We start from the raw sequence: 23,120 nt of genomic DNA, 5'->3' as shown, positions 1-23,120 counted from the left end.
CAAACTATGAAAAAATTAAAATTTTATCAAAATCGACCACGCCCAACACCCACTGCCCATACAGTCCAAATGGATTTTTTCGCATAAAATATTTCCCATCCAAGTAAAAGTCTAGAAATTTGGTACATATATTTTTTGCAGCAAAAGAAGAACGCATGCCGAGTTTCAATAAAATCGGCCATGCCCACCGCCCACGAAACCCATACATAGATAAGAATTTTTTGATATTTCGTTTATTATTCGACAAAAAATTTTAAGTTTTCATCCTGTTCCGAAAACTTCGGAAAACTATTTTTTCTTTTAATCGAAACAAGACACTCCCAATTTTCATATTATAAAAGAAACAGCTTGGGGGAAAGTGGGCTACATTTTTTTTCTCCATGGAAAATCAAAAATAAAATAATTTTTAGAGACTTATAGATTTGGGCATATCTTCTTAACGGTTTATGATATCCCCATAATTTTATTTTTTATTTATGGAGAAATGTTATATTTTTCAAATATGTTAAAGGTAAATGGTATTATTAGGAAAATTATACATATATAAACCACTGACTTGCGTGAAAATATAGGTAAATTTTTGCTTAACACCCTTGCATGGACTTTACTTAAATTTTTTAAAAATAAAATAAAATTTTTCTTAAAACTATAAGTGTACATTTCATCTTTAAATATTTCTCTACAAAACTGCGTCATTTGATTTTTAAAATTGAGTTTTTGACACCAAAATCCCTCTGTGCATGGTGTTGGCCGATCGGAGATTGGAAGTGCGAAAGATTGTGGAAGGTATCTCACATGGCTCAGTGGTTTTAATTTTTAATGTTCACTTGGGTATGAGAAATATTTCCACAAGATGGCTGCCGCAAGATTTTACTCCAACAATGAAATCATCTCACAAAAAAATACTATTTAGACGACCTCGACCAATAATATTTGTTGGAAGGGATTAAAAAATGGAGAAACGTTGGACAAAGTGCATAGAGCTCAAAGCAGACTATGTTGAAAAATAAAAAAAAAATATCAATTTTTTTTTTCCTGAAATCTGAAAATGATAACAAAATATGTCCCCAATATCAGAAGGCCGATATTTTATTTTTAATTTACAAAATTTTTATTTTCTTTTTTGCTGTTCACACTATTATGGCGATACATATGTATAATCAGCATACGCAATTGTCTTATTGAGAAAATAGTACAAATGTTAAAATATAATTTAAAATATTGATATCCAGAGTTTCTTTTTAGAAATATTTATGTGAATTATGTGACTATTGAGAATATTAATGACACCAACTAGTCATCTATGAAAATGGCATGAATTAATTAATAAGCAAGAAAATATAATCGGTCCTGCCCGACACTGAGTAAATGAACAAAAACATTTTCGGACCGATCGTCACTAAATTTGGTGGTGTGATTTATTTATGTTCATTTTATTCTGAGGCAATCGGTATACTTTAACCTTCGTTTTACCAAAGGTTTTTCTATGTACATGGATTACCAATACTGCACTTCTATTCATATATCCGACGAACAAAATTTTAAAAAATTGACAAAAACTGTATAAAAAGGTTCAAATGTTTTTATTAAATTATATAGAACTCTAAAATTTGTTCAATGAGTCTAAATTTTATTTAAATCGAAACAAAATGAAAACAATTATTAGACTAAAAAAAACCGAGAGGTCACCCGGGTGGATATTGGTAAAGCGAAGGTTAAGGAGAGTGTTGAACTAATACCTTTGGGGGTTAACACTGTGGTGGTGGAGGGTATAATTATCATGTCATAATGCCTACAATGAAAGGCACATTTAGTTCGTTATAACTCCATAATAATATAAATTACTTTTTATAGAAATCAACAGTATTTAAACAAAAAAGACTGTTGCTTTTCCAACGGCTATACAGGAAGGATAAAGTTTAAAAGGAGTTTTTGTTGAAAGAAATACTTGTATCATCTTTTTATAATCGTTCATACACCAACAAAAAAAAACTGAAGTCAAAGTCAAAGGCTTTTTACTTAATTTAAAGCACGAAAAAACACATAAAATATGTTGAGAGAAAAACAATGCAACACTAATTGCGTGCCATGAATATTCTAACTGATACATAAGCAAGAAGTTGCACAAGCAAAACATAAACAACAAAAAACACAAAAAGGGGAAAGAAGCTAAAGACACTCTAAAATTGATACAAAATGAGCAAAAACAAGTAGCAAGGATTACTCGTTAAATGAAGTTATTTATGAGATGGAGAGGACAAACATTTACTACCAAATACTCACGCTTCAGACACATGCAAACACATGCGTGCATAGACAGGAAGTCAGACAGACGACATTTTGGCACCATAAACATTTAATTTAGTCCATTCAACTAAAAATGCAAATGAAATATGTTAAAATAACAACATTCTAAAACATACACTAACACTCAAACAAATAGTCTTAAAAATAAACCAATACATATGCAAACATGTTTGTAATTGAATTGAAACAGATTTTATTTTATAAATTTAACAGTTTGTATATGTATTTATAAGTATAATTTATACTATTTTTGTTCATTTAATGTTTTTTTCCCAACACTAAACAGACACTTGTTTTTATAACCCAGAAATAACGCAACAATTTCAAATATTTCATTTCTAAATGTTGTAATTGTATTTTGTTATACATTGTAATTGTTAGTGTTGGTATATAAAAAGACTGTGCGTCTAAATATGTTGTTTATTTCTGTCATTTATTTGAAATTTCAAACACGTTTCAACAATTGTATGAGTGTTTGCTTTTACAATAAATAAGTGGAAGAGCAGCAGTTTATTAAATACTTGAAATTTATTCTGAATAGTAAGAAATTCCATAAATTACACTCATAAATAGGACTTTTATAATGCAAGAGATTGTGGTAGTAAAAAGTAAATTTACTTGCTTGTAAAAGGGAAAGTTTTGAGTTGCCTTTATGGTAATTGTTGTTTTCATATTTTTTAAAAATGTCACTGCTGTGATTATTTTTTTTGCAAGAATGTTTTCTATCCTACAATCCCAACGAATATAAAACGTTAGAACATTCAACGATCTCAGCCAGATATAACCTTAGTTAATTATGAGAATCTATGCCTAAAGAACATCGCCATATTTCTGTATAAATTTGTGGCGATAAATATTATACCAAATAACCCCAACTCATCAATTAACATAGAGTAGATTTCCTAATAGGGAAAAATTTAAGGGGAATTCCAGAGAATATTTTTTTTTAGAAATTCCTGGGAGATTTTGCGAATTTCTTTAGAAGATTTCTTCTTTAATATTTTGCCACAAGACTTTACTGTAGAAACTACTCTAGTTGTTGTCAAAAATGATCATTTTAAGGAAATGTCAAATACCGTGAAAATGAGAATCACTATATAGTTTGAAAGCGGTTATAATATTAAATATGCCACATTATTGTTTACTTAATATTATACCAGATTTACGAGTTTCTAATGATACACTTAAACATATTTTATATTTATTAATTTTATAATTAGAAAATATATAGTTTTAAATTGTCATTGCAAAAAATCCCTACAATTCGACAAAAGTAAGGAATCTTTTCCTTTTTCCCTTCATGTGAAATTTTGGGAAAAAAAAACACTACAAAAAGGGAAAATTCCCTACACTTGGTAATGAGTCTGTGCAAAACCAATTTTCTGTTGTGGCTTATTCGCATAGACATGCGACTGAAGAAAATCTTACATGAAAGAGTCTAACGAATTAAAATCGCACGACTTGGGTGGACAGTTTACACAACCTCCAAATAAGATGATCATGCCCTCAAATCGCTTGTGCAGAATGGGCGTAGCTATCCATAGTGATTAGGCAAAATAAACTGAATAAATGACATGTAATTTGACAGAGGTAGTTTCAACAATAAGCCACTATCAATTGTTTAAGTTTCGAAGTCCTTATGGGAAGAACCTTTATTAAAAAATATGAACTTTTTACATATATAAAAAACAAAACTAAAGCAAATTTCGAAATTAAAATTAAATCATTTTAATTTCGGAGGAAATCAATTAAAACAAATAAAAAAGTGGAGTCGGTCAAGCCCGACCATATTACGGACCAATCGCCTATTTGTATTGAATTTGAATACAAGCATTTTTATGAAATCTATACTCTGTGAGGACGTGCTTAATATTCACTTAAACTTGAATATACTTTGTGAAAAATAATACAAATTATAGGAAACATTTTTTTTTGATATTTGAAAAGAAGGGAGGAATTGATTTGATTGTCTAAAGAAAAAAAAATTGAATTTAGAATAGAATAGAATATTGAAGAACAATTTTCGAAAAGAAAAAAAAGAAAATTTTGTGATTTTTTTTTGAATAAAATAAAATATATAATACGCGAAAATTGTGAAATCTACGATAAATAAAATTTTAAACACGGATCTTCAATATAAATAATTTTTTTTTGAACGAGTTGAATACTTTCTAAAACCCGAATCCTGACTGCAAAACCAAAGTCTAAGGACTAATTTTGATCCTGCATCCTAACACTCCAACAAATTTTCCAGTCCCAAAAGAAAGTTCATGGGTTAATGTGGATGTGTTATAAAAATTTTGTTGCAGTATAAAAACTTTGTGGGGCAGAATAAGGAAAGAAGGTTTCTTTTAACTAGCATAATTAAGATGAAATAACTCACTAAACCAAGATCTAAGTATTGAAGAATCCCTGAGGTCCTAAAATCGGCATTTTTATATAATTTGGACAGCACAACTAAAAAGAAAAAAAAAAAATAAATAAACAAACCTAAAAGATAAGCTACATTGGACATTAATTAAATGAATAACTAAATATAAAATAATCTTAATTTTAATTTCTTTAACATCACTTTTATCACTACCATAACTATATATATGTAATTGATTGTAAAAGGAATACTTATAGACTTACACTAACATGCATACAACATAAACACACTCACAATTTTACACTACATTAACACTATTCTAAATAGCATTCACTTTGAAATCAAATATCAAAATTCAAATATCGGATAATAAAATACCCATCTAAAGTAAACTCAAGTATGCTGACTACAGGCCTGCAGTCATCGTGGGAACTTTAAATGGTGAGTTTGGAAAAACAATTTTTTTTTTAAGAAATAGAAAATATATACAATATAAAAAAAAAACTAAACAAAATATTATACTAATCTATACAATATTTCATTCCTTCATTCATTTCCCTTTTAAAAAAAATCTCTAAATTTACATATTTGTTTTAAATATTAATTAATTTTACAATATCTTGTTAATTTTCATTATAAATATATACTTTTAATTATTAATCTAATTTGCAAATTTTGTTTAAAATTTACTTAAATTTTCTTCACATTTGATTCGTTATTTCTTTTACATTTAAAATGAAAGGATTATTAAATATACTAGACATAACTTATTAATTTTGTATTGAATAAACATTTATAATGGATTTCTAAATTTATTTTTAATTATTTCGTGAAACATGTAGACAATTGTGTTTAGGAAAGCATATTGGGCTATTCAAGAAATGTACACTGAATAGTAAAGGTCATGGGAGGGTTAAGACTGGAATAGGACAAACACCATCTAATATCTATTCCAAACAAGACTCACTTACACTCCCTACTATCTTAGATTTTTCTTTCCTGTCTCTATAATTGATATTTTTGTAGGGGTTGTTGCTACTAAATATTTTTATTTTTAAAGTTATGAACTGTCTCTAAGAAGATAAAAGATCCCCCCATTATCCCTGAGCACGGCCGGAGTATAAAGTAGCACATTCTTCTAGGAGATAGGGCTCGACTAAGATATGGTTCGTTACAACTCATTAAAATGAATTTCGAAATGGGGCATTATATGGAATCTATGACTAATTATGGACCGATCGCTGTAAAATTTACTGACATTACTTTTGTATATGGGGGATTTCATTTCAAGTTTTTTTTTTATTTTCATTTATTTATTGTATCTTCATTATTTAATGAACTACCAATAAGTGGTACAAATCTTATATCTAATAATTATTATTTAAAAAGTCCAGCCAGTGCCGGACGAAAAATTTTGTATTCATGGTTGTTTTGGTTAAATTGGCATTATTCCTTCTAGATTAGGTCTGTTGTGTCCCTCCTTCTTAATCGAGTGTAGCCACGGTTAACTAATATGTTGCGGGCCAATGGGTTTGGGTGCATTTCAAGCTTTTTTAAATATTTTTCTGCATTTTTCGTGATCTCAGTTTTTACAAGGGGCACGTTTAGATCTTTCTGTATATTCGAATTTTCTATATACCAGGGGACAACTGTGATCATTCTTAGAAACTTGTTTTGGCGTCCTTGGATCTTTTCTACATTTTACGCTGAGGCCGTGCCACATAACTGTATGCCATAACACCATATCGGTTTTATGATCACGTTATAAAGTAGAAGTTTACAATCTAAACTAAGCGTAGAGTTTCTGCCAATAAGCCAATTAATTTGAATTGATTTCAATTTCATTTGAGTCAACTTTGCATCTATATGACTTTTCCATGTAAGGCGACGATCGAGATGTATTCCGAGGTATTTCACTTCCGATTGTTGAATTATTGTTTGGTTATTGATATGAATAGGGGGGCATGATTCTCTACGCAATGTAAATGTAATGTGTGTACATTTTTACTAGTTGACTTTAATTTTCCATTGTTTTAACCATTTTTCTAATTCAAATATGTGATTTTGTAAGTAACGAGATGCTTCTTGAGGGTTTTCATGAATGCTTAGAATAGCAGTATCATCAGCAAATGTTGATATATGAGTGCGATTGTTAGTTGGCTTATCAGACGAATACATCAAATATAAAAAAGGTCCCAGGATACTGCCTTGGGGGACTCCAGCTTCAATGGGTTGTGTAGTACTTAAAAAGTTTCCCTCTTTAACCTTAAATGTTCGACCAGTTAAATAGCTTTCCAACAGCTTATGTGTGTTTGTCGGTAAATTGTGACTCAATTTGTATATTAATCCAGCATGCCATACCTTATAAAACGCTTGGAAATGTCGATGAAGAGTGCGGAACAGTATTTCTTTTTTTCAAACGCTTTTCCCACCATAGTTACAAGTCTATGGGTTTGTTCGATAGTACTGTGTTTTCTGCTAAATCAAAGTTGATGATTCGGAATACAATTGTTTTCAGTTAACATCGGGTACAACTTGTTCATAAGTATCTTCTCAAATAGCTTTAATATATTAGACAATAAGCTGATGGGTCTGTATGATTCCACCTATGTGTGATCTGTTCCCGGCTTGGGTATCATGGTAACCAGTTAAACCTTCCATTCTGGAGGATAATATTCAAGTCGTAATATAGCATTAAAAATATAAAGAATTGTTTTTATTGCTATCCGGGGTAGCTCCATAAGCATCTTGTTGCTGATCTTGTCCATACCAGGCGCTTTCTTGGGGTTTAAATCAACAATAGCATTTTCGATCTCTCGAATCTCTCGAAATGTGGGCGTACGGCTGCTACAAAATGGGGTACAACATGTGGAAACTCAATTGCTTCGTTTGATGTGTTCGGTGTAAATACTTTTTTTAAATGATTAACAAACAGATTCCCTTTTTCAGTATCATTTATTGCCCAACCACCACTTGAATTTCGCAAGGGGGGCTTACATTCATGTCAAGTGAACCAATTTTTAAAATCGATGTCTTCCGATCGGGATGAAATTTGCAATGAAATTTGCACATTTTGGCCAAACATGTGATTTTTCTCATCCATGTAACTTTTTACCTATTGTTCTTAGAAAAATGTGTCACAAATAGTTTAGATAGCTATTTCTTCAATCTTTCGAAAAAAAATATTTAAAAAAAAATAAAAAAATTTTAATATTTGTTTTCCGAAATCAAAAACTTTTTTGACTTTTTTTTCAAAATGGACCCTATTTTTTTCGCTTAGTGGGATGCAATTTCGATATCTATCAAAATAAATGTTTTGTAACTCAAAATATACAATTTTTGCCTTTTTTTTGCAAAATCAAACTTTTTTTAAAATGGGCCCTTTTTTTATTTTTTATTTTGCTTAGGAGAAAGCTTGGGTCTATTCCTTTAGACCTGTTTGGTTGCTTAGTGGGATGCGAGTGGGATATATAGCAAAATAAATGTTTTGTAACTCAAGATATTCAATTTTTGATTTTTTTTGTGGCAAAATCGAACTTTTTTCCAAAATGGGCCCTCTTTTTAAAATTTTTTTTTGCTCAAATGAAAGCTTAGGTTCATGCCTTTAAGATGTTTTTGGTCTCTTAGTGGGATGCGTGTGGGATAGTATCAAAATAATTTTTTTAACACAAAAATTGTATGTCTTGAGTTACAAAATATCTCGCATCCCACTAAGGGACCAAAAATATCTTAAAGGACTGGACCTAAGCTTTCCTTTGGATAAAAACTAAATTTCAAAAAAGGTCCATTTTGAAAAGAAGTTAGATTTTGCCAATTGGTTCATATTTCTTTGAGAACGACATTGACCAGGCCATAACCGTCAATGGAGAGTGCTATAGCACGATAATTACCATGATATAGAAACCAACGATATGTGGACAACTCATGTCATATTGGCCATTCCAATGATGCGAACTGGCCAGCAACTCCTGCGATTTGTCCCTGTTAGAACTTTTCGTGTAGCGGTTTGATAAGCTGCAGGTCTATTTGAATAAGCCACAAATCACAGCGACCCTCAAAGCCAACATAACCTATGCCATCGGTCAAATTAGGTCATTTCTGATGCACACCAAAGTGTCAAAGTCAAAGCACACATTTATAACAAAACTTCGAATTAGATAAATAATACACAAAATAAAATAATACCCTGTTGAAAAAATCACATTTTTGCTGATGTGACCTACATATATAGAAAATCTGAATTTGTCGTGGTTTTATGAGAGTTTTTATATCAGTGAGAAGTTAAAAATTTGAATTTTTTGTCTCATATTGCTAAATTTTCTTCTTGTCTTTTAAGTTTAAGTTATGATGACTATTTCCTCTTTTAATCACGTAACATTTTACTTCGGTCACATAATACAAAAAAAAACTAAAATAAACAAATCTACACTTCAAATCCTCCATGGACCATTTTAGTGGTTTCTTTACAGCAAAAGCGTTAAATTGTTAAGAGTTGGTGCGAAAAAAATTACAAGAAAAATTAAAATAAAACGTTTGATGAATATTAAATGAAAACAAAGACAATGAAAATATTTTTCTAGCAGTTACAGAACAAATTAAATAAAAAGAGAGTTTACTTGTCCCAAATTAAAATCAAAACTAGGACAAATAAAATTTAAGCGGATATATTTAAGGATAATAATAAACTTTAACATTTTAAATGGAGAAATGTTTGAAATAAAAATGCTAAAATGTGTTAGAAAATAAATTGGAATATAGCGAGGCATGGTAACAAACATATATGATTTTTAGGCGTATAAGTCCCAGTATGATTTAATAAGAGAAATCTTCAAAAATTTTTTTAAACTTGAACAGCAAATATTTTGTTATTTAAATTTTCATTTCAAATTTGTATTGTATTGTTGTCCCAGAGTATTTTTGCTGCATTCTACTATTGAAATTTAAACTCTAAATATAAAAGTGCATACATTTATTTGTTTGTTATCAACAAAAAGTTTATGAAGTTCTCCAATTCAAACGTTTTTTTTGTAACAAAACTTTTGACCTCTAAAATGAAAAGTTTCTAGTTTTGTATTTTTTCATAAATTTATAACAAATACAATACACACAAGGTTTTACATGTGTTATATATATCAAATATTGAAATTACTAAAGTAACCGGTATCAAATCAAACAATCACCATGCACAGTGAAGTCAATTGCAAAATAAATATAAATAAATTTATTTTAGTAACTACTCAAACGCATTGATTTGAGGGAAAATTATACCGAAACATTTTCAGAACTTGTTCAAAAATAATTATTTCTAGAATGAGTATAACACCGTCCGACAAATAGAGAAATAATTCGTTAGACACAACCCGGATGATATACGTCTGAAACTATAAATTTAATGGAGAAAAACTGTGTTTTCAGTTTTTCATTTCGTGATCATGTGTCCTTTTTTAAGGACTTCAAAGTTTCAAAGAAGTACATTTTTCAAAAAATATTTAAAAATACTCCTGCTATTCCAACAATGACGAATTGTATGTCAAAAGAACAAGAAGAGTTGTAAAATATTTTGTATTATCTTTATTTTATCCTGTAAGGATCAAAGATATATAAAGGTCAAATTAAAATATAAAAAAAAAAATTATTAGTATACAAAAAAGTTTTATTAAGAAAAGTGCATGTTTATAAACTACACCACCATAGTGGGGGAGGTATAATGGGTTAGGGCTGTTGTTTGCAACATACAAAAATATTGCCCCAACACCCACCTTAAAGTATACCAATCTGCTCAGGATCACTTTCTGAGTCGACCTTGTAATTAAACTACAGGTCACAGGTTTAAAGATAATTTGACAAAATTTGGCACAAACCTTTATATTGCCCCAAGGAAAAAGGATATTGAATTTGGTTAGAATCAGCCCATTATTTATCCTAGCCCCCATACAATTGGCCTATTTGAAAATAGTTAAGCTCTCATAAATATATTAATTATAAACATATTGAAACAAAATTCAGCACAATTAAGTTTTATGTAAGCCGAACTCTCACGACCAAATTTCGTGATGATCGGTCAACGCTATTCCATAGCTCCCATATAAGCCACATTCTCGAAAATGTCATTAATATACATAAATCTCTGAAATATGTCAGTATCCAAACAAAATTCAACACAGATATGTTTCATATATTCGCAATTCATTCCACCAAATTTTGTGTCGATTGGTACATAATTAGTCATAGCTCCCATATAATAAGATTCAACACAAATAAGTTTAATATCCAAAAAAAGCTCTTTATAATCATATACCCTGTGTAGGGTATCATAAGGTAGGTCTTATGATACCTTATGATAAAGTCTTCTTCGTTGTTTTTCACAACGGATTTTGTTATATTTTTTTCGAATGAAGTATTAAAATAAAATATAAAAATAAAATAATTCAAATTTAAAATATTTTTGAACACTTAAGTAGTTAAGATAGAAAGATGAAATTTTGGCATGTGGTATTCAATATTTTGATCTTTAACTCACTATTTTTAAAAAAAAAACTTATTGGAAATCTAAAAGGATATTCAAGGATAAAAATTTGAAAGGACAGTTTTGAAATCTTTTGATCCTTACAGGATAAAATAAAAATAATACGAAATATTTTACAACTCTTCTTGAATATTTGACACCAAATTTGACATAGTAGGATGATCAGAAGTATTTTAAAACATTTTTTGAAAAATGTACTCCTCTGAAAATTTTAAGTCCTTTTAAAAGGAAACAGAATCACGAAATGAAAATCTGAAAACGCAGTTTTTCTCCATTTAATTTATAGTTTCATACGTATATCATCCGGTTCGTGTTTAATATTGAGTGTCGTACGGTGTAATCAGAGCCACTTCAAATTCTTTAATGACAGTCTTGGAACTAGTGATATCGCAATTACTTCTAGAACTAGTGCTATATTGTGATTTTAAAACACTTTTGCAGGGTTTTTATGGAACCAGTTCTTTGAAACTTGATATATATTGGATGTAAATTAAGTAGTTCTTTATTACTTCCGAAACAATTTAAAAATTTTATGGATAAAATTCAAACAATTTTTAAATTAATTAAGTAGGACATCCAAGAGAATAAGAGAAGTCCTGGTAGGAGTGATAGCCGGCCACTGCATTAGAGCCTTCGTTGGTAAATGGGTTAGTGGCATACAGGAATTTTGTAGCAGCTAGAAACAGTAGAGATCATTCTGTGTAAATGTCCTAAAATACATGGGCTCAGTAAAAAATAGCTAAGGGATAGATTGCGAGATGAACGAGAGGATGTCGCTAGATACGAATTTCCCAGCTCTTAACTGAAAGCGCAACACTGCTCCTATCAATAGGCATATGCCTGTTGACTTCTGTTAAGTTTTGAACAAGCTGAGTAATTTAGTTTGTGTTTGACAGCCATTGCTAGAACGCCCTACACCCGAAACGGTTGAAAAAATCGCGATATTTTGTTGGCCGGTCTGAGATTGAAAGTGCGAGAGATGGTGAAAGCTATAGGCATCTCAATGATTTCAATTTTGAATGATCACTTGGGTATGAGAAAGCTTTCCAAAATATGGCTGCATCGTTTGCTCATAATCAGGTATACAAAAGTGTAATATTTTATGAGCAGTATTCATTGCAAAAATCCATTAAAAATTGACAAAAGTGATATTATTTATTTAAATACTTTTTAGTGGCTCAGCTGTAGAGTAAATAAATTTGTTGCACTCATGTATTGATACCACAGTGCAACGACCTACAAACAAACACTTCATAAGTATACTCCTAGAACATGACAAAAACACAACAATAAACAAAAATTTCATAAAATTTTAAATCAGCACAAACAAAAGTTTTCAATAAATAACAAACAATATAAAAACAAAATCGAAACAAAACTTAAGGGCTTGTAAGCAATCAAGAGTTTTCTAAATTGTATACAAAATATTGTAAATTCGAAACCAGAAATAAAAAAAACACAAAAAAACAATACTGGCAAAAGTATAAATGAAAAGGTCCTTCAAATTACAAAACAATTTTTATAACTAAAACAAATTTTTAAAAAAATAAAAATTGATTATTTACATAAATCTACCACATAATTTATCCAATGGCCGTTTAGAAAGTAAAACTTTTTTTGCCGAAAATATTTTCAATCAGTTTTTATTTCACACATGTGATGCTTCTACTTGACGTATTTGTCTGTAAAGTTTTTCAATAGAACTTTTAGATTTTTTTTTTCTTAGTTTCTCATATTTTTGCAGTAATAATTTTTGGTTTGCTATTGTTTGCCAACTACAAACTCTTTAACAATGCGCCTGAGATCTTCTGGGCACTTTTGATTTGTGTTGTTACAACAATAGTCAAAATAATCATATGAATAGATTTATGGAAATAGTTTTGAAAATGAAATTTGTTAAATGAATGTGACTTTTGAATATTTGAAAGAGTATGTTAAGGTCATGGCGAAGGGTTTTCTATTGAGTATCATCCAAATCGCCTGGTCGCGCCCTTTTTGTGCCCATGAGCTCCAAATTCAAAACTTAAACTAGACAGCACTTCACCAGAAACCAAACAGCAGTCAAAACAGTGGATTTCTCGAGTGAATCGGTCATTAAATACCAATTTGAATGATAGACTCAGATCACTTTATGAGTCGATTAATTCCAAAAATTTTAATTAGTTTTCTTATGTTTTGCAAAAAATGTCTATTAGTTTTTTATAAAAGCTTGAAAAGAAAACACAATTTCCTAAAAGTTGATATATAATTTGTATATCTTATCTTTTCCACAAGTTTCATAATTGACAACAAAATACACAACTCGCAGTGATTAGTTTCATCTTGTAGTTTTCTTGCATGTTTGTGAATGGCGTAATTGGCAATGCAGTGACAAAAATATATTACAAAACGTTTAGGTTCAGCAAATTTCCAGTATGTTTCTGATTTGGAATCCAAAAATTTAAGATATACAAATTATATCTCAATATATAGAAAATTGTATCTTCTTATCAAAAATTGATGAAGTTTTTAATGAATAATAATTGCATACGAGATATTTAGCAAAAATAAGGAAAACGTAATTTTAGCTAACTCTTTGAGCTGACTGAATTAGTGGGAACTTGTCTACATCTATTAATTGGAGTTGAGAAGGATCTAACAGTTTATTTTTTAATTATTTCCGCATAATTGCATACCTATTCAGCGAAGCTATGCATGTACAGGAAAATAATGTTTTCCTAACACCAAGAAATAGGTGAATATAATGGTATGATGTAGAACTAATGTCCTTTATAAAAAGCCTCGATAAGTCGCAACATTTTTTCAGCTAATACGTTTACAAGATCGACACGCAAACAAACACACAAAGCAAAGCGATATCTGGAATATGTTGCTGCAGAAGCCACGTTTAAATTATATTCCAATAAACTGTTCGTTATTTCCATTTAGAAGTAGAACCAGATTCACTCAATATATTCCCTTAATGCCAGCTAAATAAGGAATTAAAATATTTTGGTTGTGTAACACACCCAATGGCAATTTTTTGAATGGACTCATTTACACAGACAAGAAACCTGGTGTTCAGCGACAGGTAAATGTAGGATAAAAGATCGTTCTAGATCTGGTCGATTTCTACAAATATTCTGGAACAAATATTACACACAAATTTTTTACTTCACTCCTTTCGGCCAATCCGCTACAAGTTAGAGGAAACCCAAACGGATGATATAGGTACATTAAGGGCAGCAAAATTTTACATATGACCTTCACGAATTAAGGGTTAATGTTGTACGGTTTTAGTAAAACATTCAGAGTATATTTATAATTATCTGGCCTTAATAAATATTACAGAAAATTTTTTAGTTTTTCACGAAAATCGCAAAACTTAAATCGCAGGTAGGGAAAAACTATAGGATTGACATCTTTTTTCCATATTTTTATTTCCTATTATATTCTCAATAAATCCCTGTGTGATGATCAAAAAATTCTGAAATTTGTTTAGGAAAATTTTTAAAAACGGAGTTTTGAAACTGCCTTTAAAAAAAAAATTTGTTTGGTCAAACCTTCGAATAGGTTAACGTTATTCTACGATGACAAAAACTCATTTAAAAGTAACTTTGGATATATTTTAAGTTAAAGTGAGCTTTTCTTTTAATAATTCTCAAAATATGTTAGTTTTGTTCATACATTTCTTGTTTCAGTGGCCGACGATTTTTTAATAACTTTAAAATTTTTTAACAAATTTTATATCTCATTACAACGACAATTACGTACACATTTCGATTTTTATACCCTTCACTCCATAAAGTATATATATTCTGGATCGTTATAGATAGCGGAATCGATATAGCCATGTCCGTCTGTGTGTTGAAATCAACTTTCCGAAGCCCCCAAATAACTTACATACACGATTCATACATCAATAGCTCCGATTTCTTCCGGCTCGGTCGCTATTTAAAATCGAGAAAATCGGTCCACAAATGGCTGAAATATAAGGAAAAAACTAGGACAACCTCGATTTTTGACATATATCTGGATTACTAAGTCATTGATATTTAATGATAGATATTTCAAAGACCTTTGCAACGATCGGGTCAAAATTGGATAAAAATATTTTTGAACCCGAATTTTTTTTTCATCAAAAATTTTTTTTTGTTATATATTCTTTTTCCAAAAAAATTAATTAAAGAAAATGAAAAAAAAAATTTTGAAAAAACTTTTTTTAAAAAAAATTAAAAAACAATTTTGAAAAAAAAATTTTTTAAACAAATTTTAAAAAATTAAAAAAATTTTAATTATGTTTAAATAAAAATATTTAAAAAAAAAAATATTTTTAAGTATAATTTGGTGAAGGGTATATAAGATTCGGCACAGCCGAATATAGCTCTCTTACTTGTTTATACTAAATTGCAAAAGTATTTACTTAATGGCAAAATTTTTACAAAGACTGAAAAAATAGTATTTTTTCCCCTTGTAAAATGTGCTCACGAATTTTAACCCTCGTGCGGCACGCCAATTTTTAACTGATCGCGCTCAAGCTTTTGACAAATTTTTTTTTATCCTAACCTAGCACAAAACTGCCCTTCGTTTTTGAAATAGATGCGTTTTCAATTTTTCCATACATTGAAGGTCCACCTTAAGGTACACCCCGATATGGTTTCAACAAAACCGGAACACTTTTATCTGGCCAAGAAGATGATGTGTGTTTTTTTTCTCTCAACAATGCATTACACTCGATGGGATTTAGCCATTAATGGAAAATATGATATTAATGACTTCTACAACAAAAAGATCCAATGATAATCAAAAAACACGATACGCTAACGTCCGGGCAGCTGTAGAGCTTATGACAAATAAAATCAAGATTTCTAGGATGCTGATGGTCCATCAGATACAACTAAGCGATATAAAACTGGACAGTTACTAAAATCCAAAATTTGATCCAAAATTTAAAATATATAAAATATATGCGAAAGCTGTAAACGACCAATGTACAATACATACATATATATGTTATTTTTTTCTTTTATGTTTTTTATGTAGAAAGTTTGATGTAAAATATTTTTTAATTCTAAACAAGTAAGAAAGTGTAGGGGCGCTTGTAGCTACATACATAAGTATTGTTTTCTTTTTGACACCAAATACAAAATCTTTTTTTTATATATTTTTTTTTCTCTTTTTTCGTGTGATTGTATAAAAATTTATAGTTTTTATATTAACGCATAAAATAATTAATAAACGTTTTTAACCTGCCTTATCAGGTAATGTTGACAACATAAATGAATCATAAATACAAATCTGTGTTTTGTTCATGCATTTATGTTGTCGATAAAACCGTAACGAGTATTTGGGATGAAGTTGGTGGTTAATCATTTAGGTAAATTTTATGTATGTGTGGGTCATAACATTAATTTTCCAGGACTCTAGGAAAATTTAGGGGTATTTAAGGCCTAAAGCGTCAGACATTTTCCTTTTTCCTGATATAGTCACCTGACAGTGGTAAACGAAGGTTTTGGCAGTTTTTTAATTAACATTAAAAAAAATAAAAAGTGTGTTAATCTGTTTTTTTTATTAAAAGAAAATCTCCAGCACAATATTCGGAGTAAGTACCAAAAGAATAGGAAATGTGATTTTTTTTTGTGTTTAAATCTTAATTGTTTAATTTAAATAGATTTTGGTTTATGTTATTTGAGGTTTAATTTAGGAAAAACTATATTTTTGTGCTATAATAACATTCTCGTTAATACATAAAAATAAAGAACCTAAGAAAACCTTTGATAATTCAAAAAAATGTTTATTTACTTAAACAATATAATTTTGTCCAAGTTCAGACAAGCTAAATTGTACATAAACCAATTTTTTTTTATTATTCAGCCATTTTTGTCCGTGCCAAATCAAGAAAATACAGGGAAAAGTAATACAAATCTCTGTCCGCCATATTTCTCAACTGAAAGGTACATTTTTTTTTTGTAACACTAAATTTATCATAAAATTTATAGAAAAATTTAATACAGAAAAATCTAACACACACTTAATTTTGATCTTTAAAAATCCATCAGATACTTTTTGTATAGAGCTGTAAAATAGACAAACGCTTGGCCATAACAGCAACATCGCCGACGAAATCTTTAAGGCTCAAGACTAAGTGAGGAACAGGCCGCGGAGAAGAAGGCAAAAATTTGTCTAAAATTAACCACTAAATTAATCCATCACTCGTGAGTTGTAATCTTTTTTTTTTGGTTTAAGAAAAAACAAATATTTTGTGCACGTAATTTGTTAATTTTTATTTAAAATATCATTTGGCGACAACAATAATAAAACGTCCAATTTTTAGTGCAGATCAATTTGTTAGAGTGCCAGAAAAATTGCTAAAAAGGAAAAAAAAATCATAAGAAAACAATAATATGCAATTAACTATTAAACTTAATACTTATCTTTGATAACTTTCTTGAATCGCCAAATTTTTAACAAAAAAAATTGTTATTATATTTTTTTTTACTTTGATATATTTGCTAATTAAAAAGTGAGCTAAATTAGTTTTTTTTGTTATTTCTATTGTATAAATTCGATGTAAATGCAAAAATCATTCTAAAAATCCAAAAGAAAATCAAATAAAACAAACGTCAAAAACTTATGAACTGACAAATTCTAAAAAAAAAATTTGTGTGAGAACAAAATTAGAGAAAAAAAAATCGAAAAAAAAAAAGAAAATAATGTTTAAATAATAACAAAAAGATCATTAAGTGCATAAATAGAAAAAACTAAGAGTAAACAAAGCGGTTTTGGTAAAGTTATTAATGCCCACTGCTGAAAGTGAGCGAATTAACATTAATAAACTTAACAGTACAGTGCGTGAAAAAAAATTAAAGTTAACAATAAGAAAAAAATTTGGAAAAAAAAAATTGAAAAAAAAGTTATTACATATTCGTAAAAATATATTTATTAATATCGTTAATTATCCAAAATTGAGTTAAATTATAATTTACATAAAAAAAATCATAAATTTCCCCATAAAACCCATTTTCCCCATCCAATCCCGATTCCTGAACACTACGAACTGAAAGATCTTTCATCGTTGGAGTTCCTGTACCAATACTAATGTAAGTCATTTGATTTGTTTTATTTCCTGATTTATTTAACCTTCAGAATTTTACGTAAACGATAACAAAGTTAAAATAAAGAAGATTAACAGTGTTGGTGGCTCTGCTAACAACATTTGGCATTGATGTTAAAATCTTATTATGTTAACTTTGTTTCGTTAATCGCGCTTAAATTCTTTTTCTAACATTTAATCAAAAAAAATAATATTAAATTCGAACCGGTAATGAAAAAACCTTTCAAATAAGTGTAAAAATATACCAAAAATATTAAGAATTACCTTAATTATTGCTAAAAACGCAAATAATTATTTTATACATTAAATATAAATTTGATTTCTAAAAATAGAAGTAACCTGATTGGTCGCAATGAATTCGCCGCAAATTGGCAAACTCACCACTATCTATTTTTAGAGGCCAGAGTTGCATTTTATCACTTATTTGTCATTTTAATATCGTTAAATTTACAAATTTACACTACAAACCTTCAATTATAACAACTTTAATTTTTTTTTCTGATTAAACAAAAAAAAAAAAGAAAATAAGATAATTGAACATATACATTTTTTAATTGTTAATATTGATAAACAATAGAAAAGTGTCTATTTAATTTTTTTTATAAAAGAAACAGAAACAAATTACAACTAACATTTGTGTCTTGAAAATTGGTTGACCCGGGTTCGGATCCTATACAAGACAAAAATTTTTTTTACATGATTTTTTTTTATTTTTTTTAAATATACATAATATTTTTTTTAAATACAATTTAAAAGAAGAAAAATAATTTTTTTTTAACAAAACCTATTTTTTTAAACATTATTTTTGGGAATAGAAGCTTTAAATGATATAAAGCTGATCGCATTACTTTAGTTGCCCAGGTTCAAATCCTATCGCGGCCAGAATTTTTCTTATTTTTTTTCTTTGTTTATATTTTTTTTTATTTTTATTTATTGTTTTTTTTTGATAAAATTTTGTTTTTTTTTAATTATTTCTTATAATAATTAATTAAGGCCACTAATTGAATGCCTAAATAGATTTTGTCTGATTTTTTTTTATATGATTATGATTTTTGCATATTATTTTTTTTTCATTTCTTTTGTCAATACAAAATGAGCTCACGAATAAGATTATTTGTAAGTTAAATTAATTTGTTTATACGAAGTATGTTTGAATTAAAATTTTTCTAATTGTTAAATAAAATTAAGAAAATGAATCACTGAAATTGTTGAAGAGTTTGATTCGAAAAGCTACTATCAGGTAAATCGAGATGGAATCATGTGTAATTCGAAGGCTATATTTACATGATCATGGTTGGGAGGGGTTTCTGGTTGTGTCAACACCAAACACAACATGACAACTCAGTAAATAAGTATTAAATGGATAATTGCGAAATAGCTGTCTCTTTTACAAAAACAAAACAACTTTATTAGCATGCACAATAAAATTAGCCCTGTAGTCTTGTTTTTCTCAAATTAGGAATCATGAAGCAAGAACTCACCCTATTGCCGACGAGAAAGGAGCCGGACACCAGATGCATGCTATTGCTACTCTAAACTCCTAAGAAAACATGAATTTGAAAGTGATTTACCAAACCGTTACATGCTACAGAAAGTTAATTTTTGGCGCCCAACGTGGGGCCCACACTTTAAATTTTACATTACTTTAACATCTTTGAATTCAGTTCAAAATATTGTGTGTGGCTCTCTTACATTTCTTGTATTTTTCCTTCTTTAATTTCCTGTTCTTTACAGATTTTATTTTCAATGTTATGTATTAAAATGTTAGGAAATTAACAGACTTATAGATGTAGTTGTTAACCAGCAATATAAACAATACATAACCAATTGTTTGTTCATGTTTTGATTATGGAATAATTGAACCTTTCAGGAATTGATGTTGTTTGGTAAGCACTAAACACATACCGTTAGGCAAGATTTTTCCTTATTTATTTCTTATTTCTCTAATTGTATTCTTTTGTTATTTTCGTTTGGGTTTGGAATGACTATTTGTCTTTAATCAAATTAGTACCGAACTCAAATTCATATTAAATATATCTATAAACTTATCTATTTATTTTCTTCTCAAATTTCGCAATAATCCATTTTAAAATATTTATAATATTGGTTGTTGATAGTGATCCTGTTCAGTATGCTAACGAATCAAACACTAGCTTGTGATATTATTTTTCTTTAAATTGATAACCTTTAATTTCATACCTGAATATTTAGAATTTTTAACCTTTACGTTGCACATAATATTATAAATTCTTTCCGTATGTAAATTGGTTCTTAAAGGACAATGTTTATTTTCTTTCAGTAAAAAAAAAATGGGAAGTAAAGTACCGGAAAAATCTAATAATAAATGTGAAATTTGCAATTTTTATATAATGCCTCATCATGAAACTTTGATATTATATAATTGCCGGCATATTTTTCATCTATTGTGCATAGACGACCATATCTCGATTTACAGGTCATGTCCTCTCTGTGAGAGAATTGAAAGAGAATTGAAAGAACGCAAATCTGCATCGTAATATAATTTCCATTCTGATTTATAAATTTTGTAATTTTTTTTGTATATAATACATTTTAAGGAAAATAAAAGGAAGAAAACGAAGTACTTTTTGAGTTGAATATCAATTAGGTTTAAAACAATATCTAATCGGAAGTTAGTTTCTAAGATTTTTTTTATTTCTTTTATTAGTAGTTATTTATTAGTTACATTTTTTTTATTATTTTTTTTGAATGGCTACGCAGGAATCAGAAGACTCGGTTAGCGCGAACACGGGTATAATATTACCTAGGTGTGTGCTATGCAGTCATACCATTAGCGATACAATTTACCTATATCAACCACCTTGTGGTCACCCTCTACACAAATCTTGTTACCAAAAGAACGTTAAGACTAGACCTAACTGCGTCATTTGTAATGGTAGGCTAACGCTTTCGACTCCAGTAGTTAATAGAGATATACCACCTCCGATGGTTACCAGATCCCAAATCCAGAAAGCTATCAATTTTGACGCTAATATGTCATCTAATACATCTATACCAGCTGAGGGAAATGGTGATCAAATGCCACCCCATATGTCCATGGCCGCAAGTTCAACTCAGGATCAACGTGATCACATTCGGACCTTGGTTACTGCTGCTGTTGGTGCGCAACAGGCAGAAATGCTCACAAGTTTGAGTCAGACGTTAACAAAGTTGATAGAGACAAATATTGAGGCAGGTTTTCGGGGATTGCGAATAGCTAATCAACAAGATAACAGTAACGGCATCATGTCGCCAATGGGCGATGATCGGGCTTCAGCAAATATTAATCAGCCTATAGAACACCAGAGTCTTGAAGGTTTGTTAGGGTTACCATACTCTAACACAAATTCTAGGGGAAACCCTGGTCACAATACCAGCTCAAATTTGTCATCCATTCGCCCTGACAAGATCGGTCACATAATTCACAATTGGAAAATAAGGTTTTCTGGTGACGCTCGTGGAATGTCAGTAGACAATTTTTTATATAGGGTAGAAGCGCTAACCAACCAAACTCTAGGAGGAAATTTTGAATTACTCTGCGATCACATCTCAACATTATTTGAGTCGAAAGCGAATGATTGGTTTTGGAGATACCATCACTCAGTACCATCTATAAAGTGGTCTCAACTATGTGTAGCTCTTCGTAAGCAATACAAGGACTCGCGGACTGATATTGATTTGCGTGAGATGATAAGGGATCGCAAACAAAGACATAATGAGAGTTTTGATAGTTTTTATGAGGCTATTGAGGATATCTGTGACAGATTAGCGGAACCTTTAAGCGAGAGAATTTTAGTGGAAATTCTTAGAAGAAATTTATTGCCTGAAATACAGCATGAAATTTTGAATTTAAGAATTTATTCAGTAGCTGAACTTCGCGACATCTGTCGTAGGAGAGAGTTTTTTCTACAGGATATAGGAAGGAAACAAAATATACCAAAAACTTTTCCCCTGGTCAGACCACGTGTTAGTGAATTAGATGATGATATGCCACAGCCACCGGATGAAGATGTGTCAGCTATATCCCTAATTTGCTGGAATTGTCGCAAAGCTGGTCACCGCTACCAGGACTGTTTAGAGGCTAGGCAAGTCTTTTGCTATGGTTGTGGATTAGCTAATGTTTATAAACCAAAATGTGTCCAATGTAATTCACAGTCAAAAAACTTTCTGTCGAGTGCACAGACAAGTGCACGCAAACGGAATCAGTCCACCAATACAGACTAAATGATATTAATTGTAACCAAAATATATCCAAACCAATACCTGATTCGATACAAAATGGTACACAAATTTTTGATTTCAATAGTGCTAAAAATTCCCCTGCTAGTACAACCAATTTAAATACAAATTTTATTAATAAATCCTTACAAATTCTGAAGGGACCTAATATTGTCAATGAATTTGAAGACTCGTCAAATGGGATGTCACTTGTCACAGAAGTAGGGAATTCCAGAATAATGACAAATAGTAAAGCCGTTTCTTTAACACCACCTACCTATCTGAAACCTTTTCATGTTAGATTAGCGGAATATAAGGCCAAACGATCGCAAATATTTAACGAACCAATACCGAGTGTGAAACAAAAACGTTCAACAGAACGTATACGAAATTTTTGGAAGGAGGTTAATTATACGCGACGTAGTTTGCTGAGTACTATTTTTGATAAACCAAATGACATTAGGCCTTACGCTGATGTGCAGTTATTTGGGAAGACAGTGGTAGGTTTATTGGATACAGGAGCATCGGTCAGCTGCTTAGGTGCCCAGGCTGCTAAAGAATTTTTAGAAAGTAAAATTATTTACAAG

The sequence above is a fragment of the Calliphora vicina genome, chromosome 4, assembly GCF_958450345.1.
Source record: "Calliphora vicina chromosome 4, idCalVici1.1, whole genome shotgun sequence".
In the NCBI taxonomy this organism is placed as follows: Eukaryota; Metazoa; Arthropoda; class Insecta; order Diptera; family Calliphoridae; genus Calliphora; species Calliphora vicina.
Note: the sequence above shows the minus strand (reverse complement) of the source record.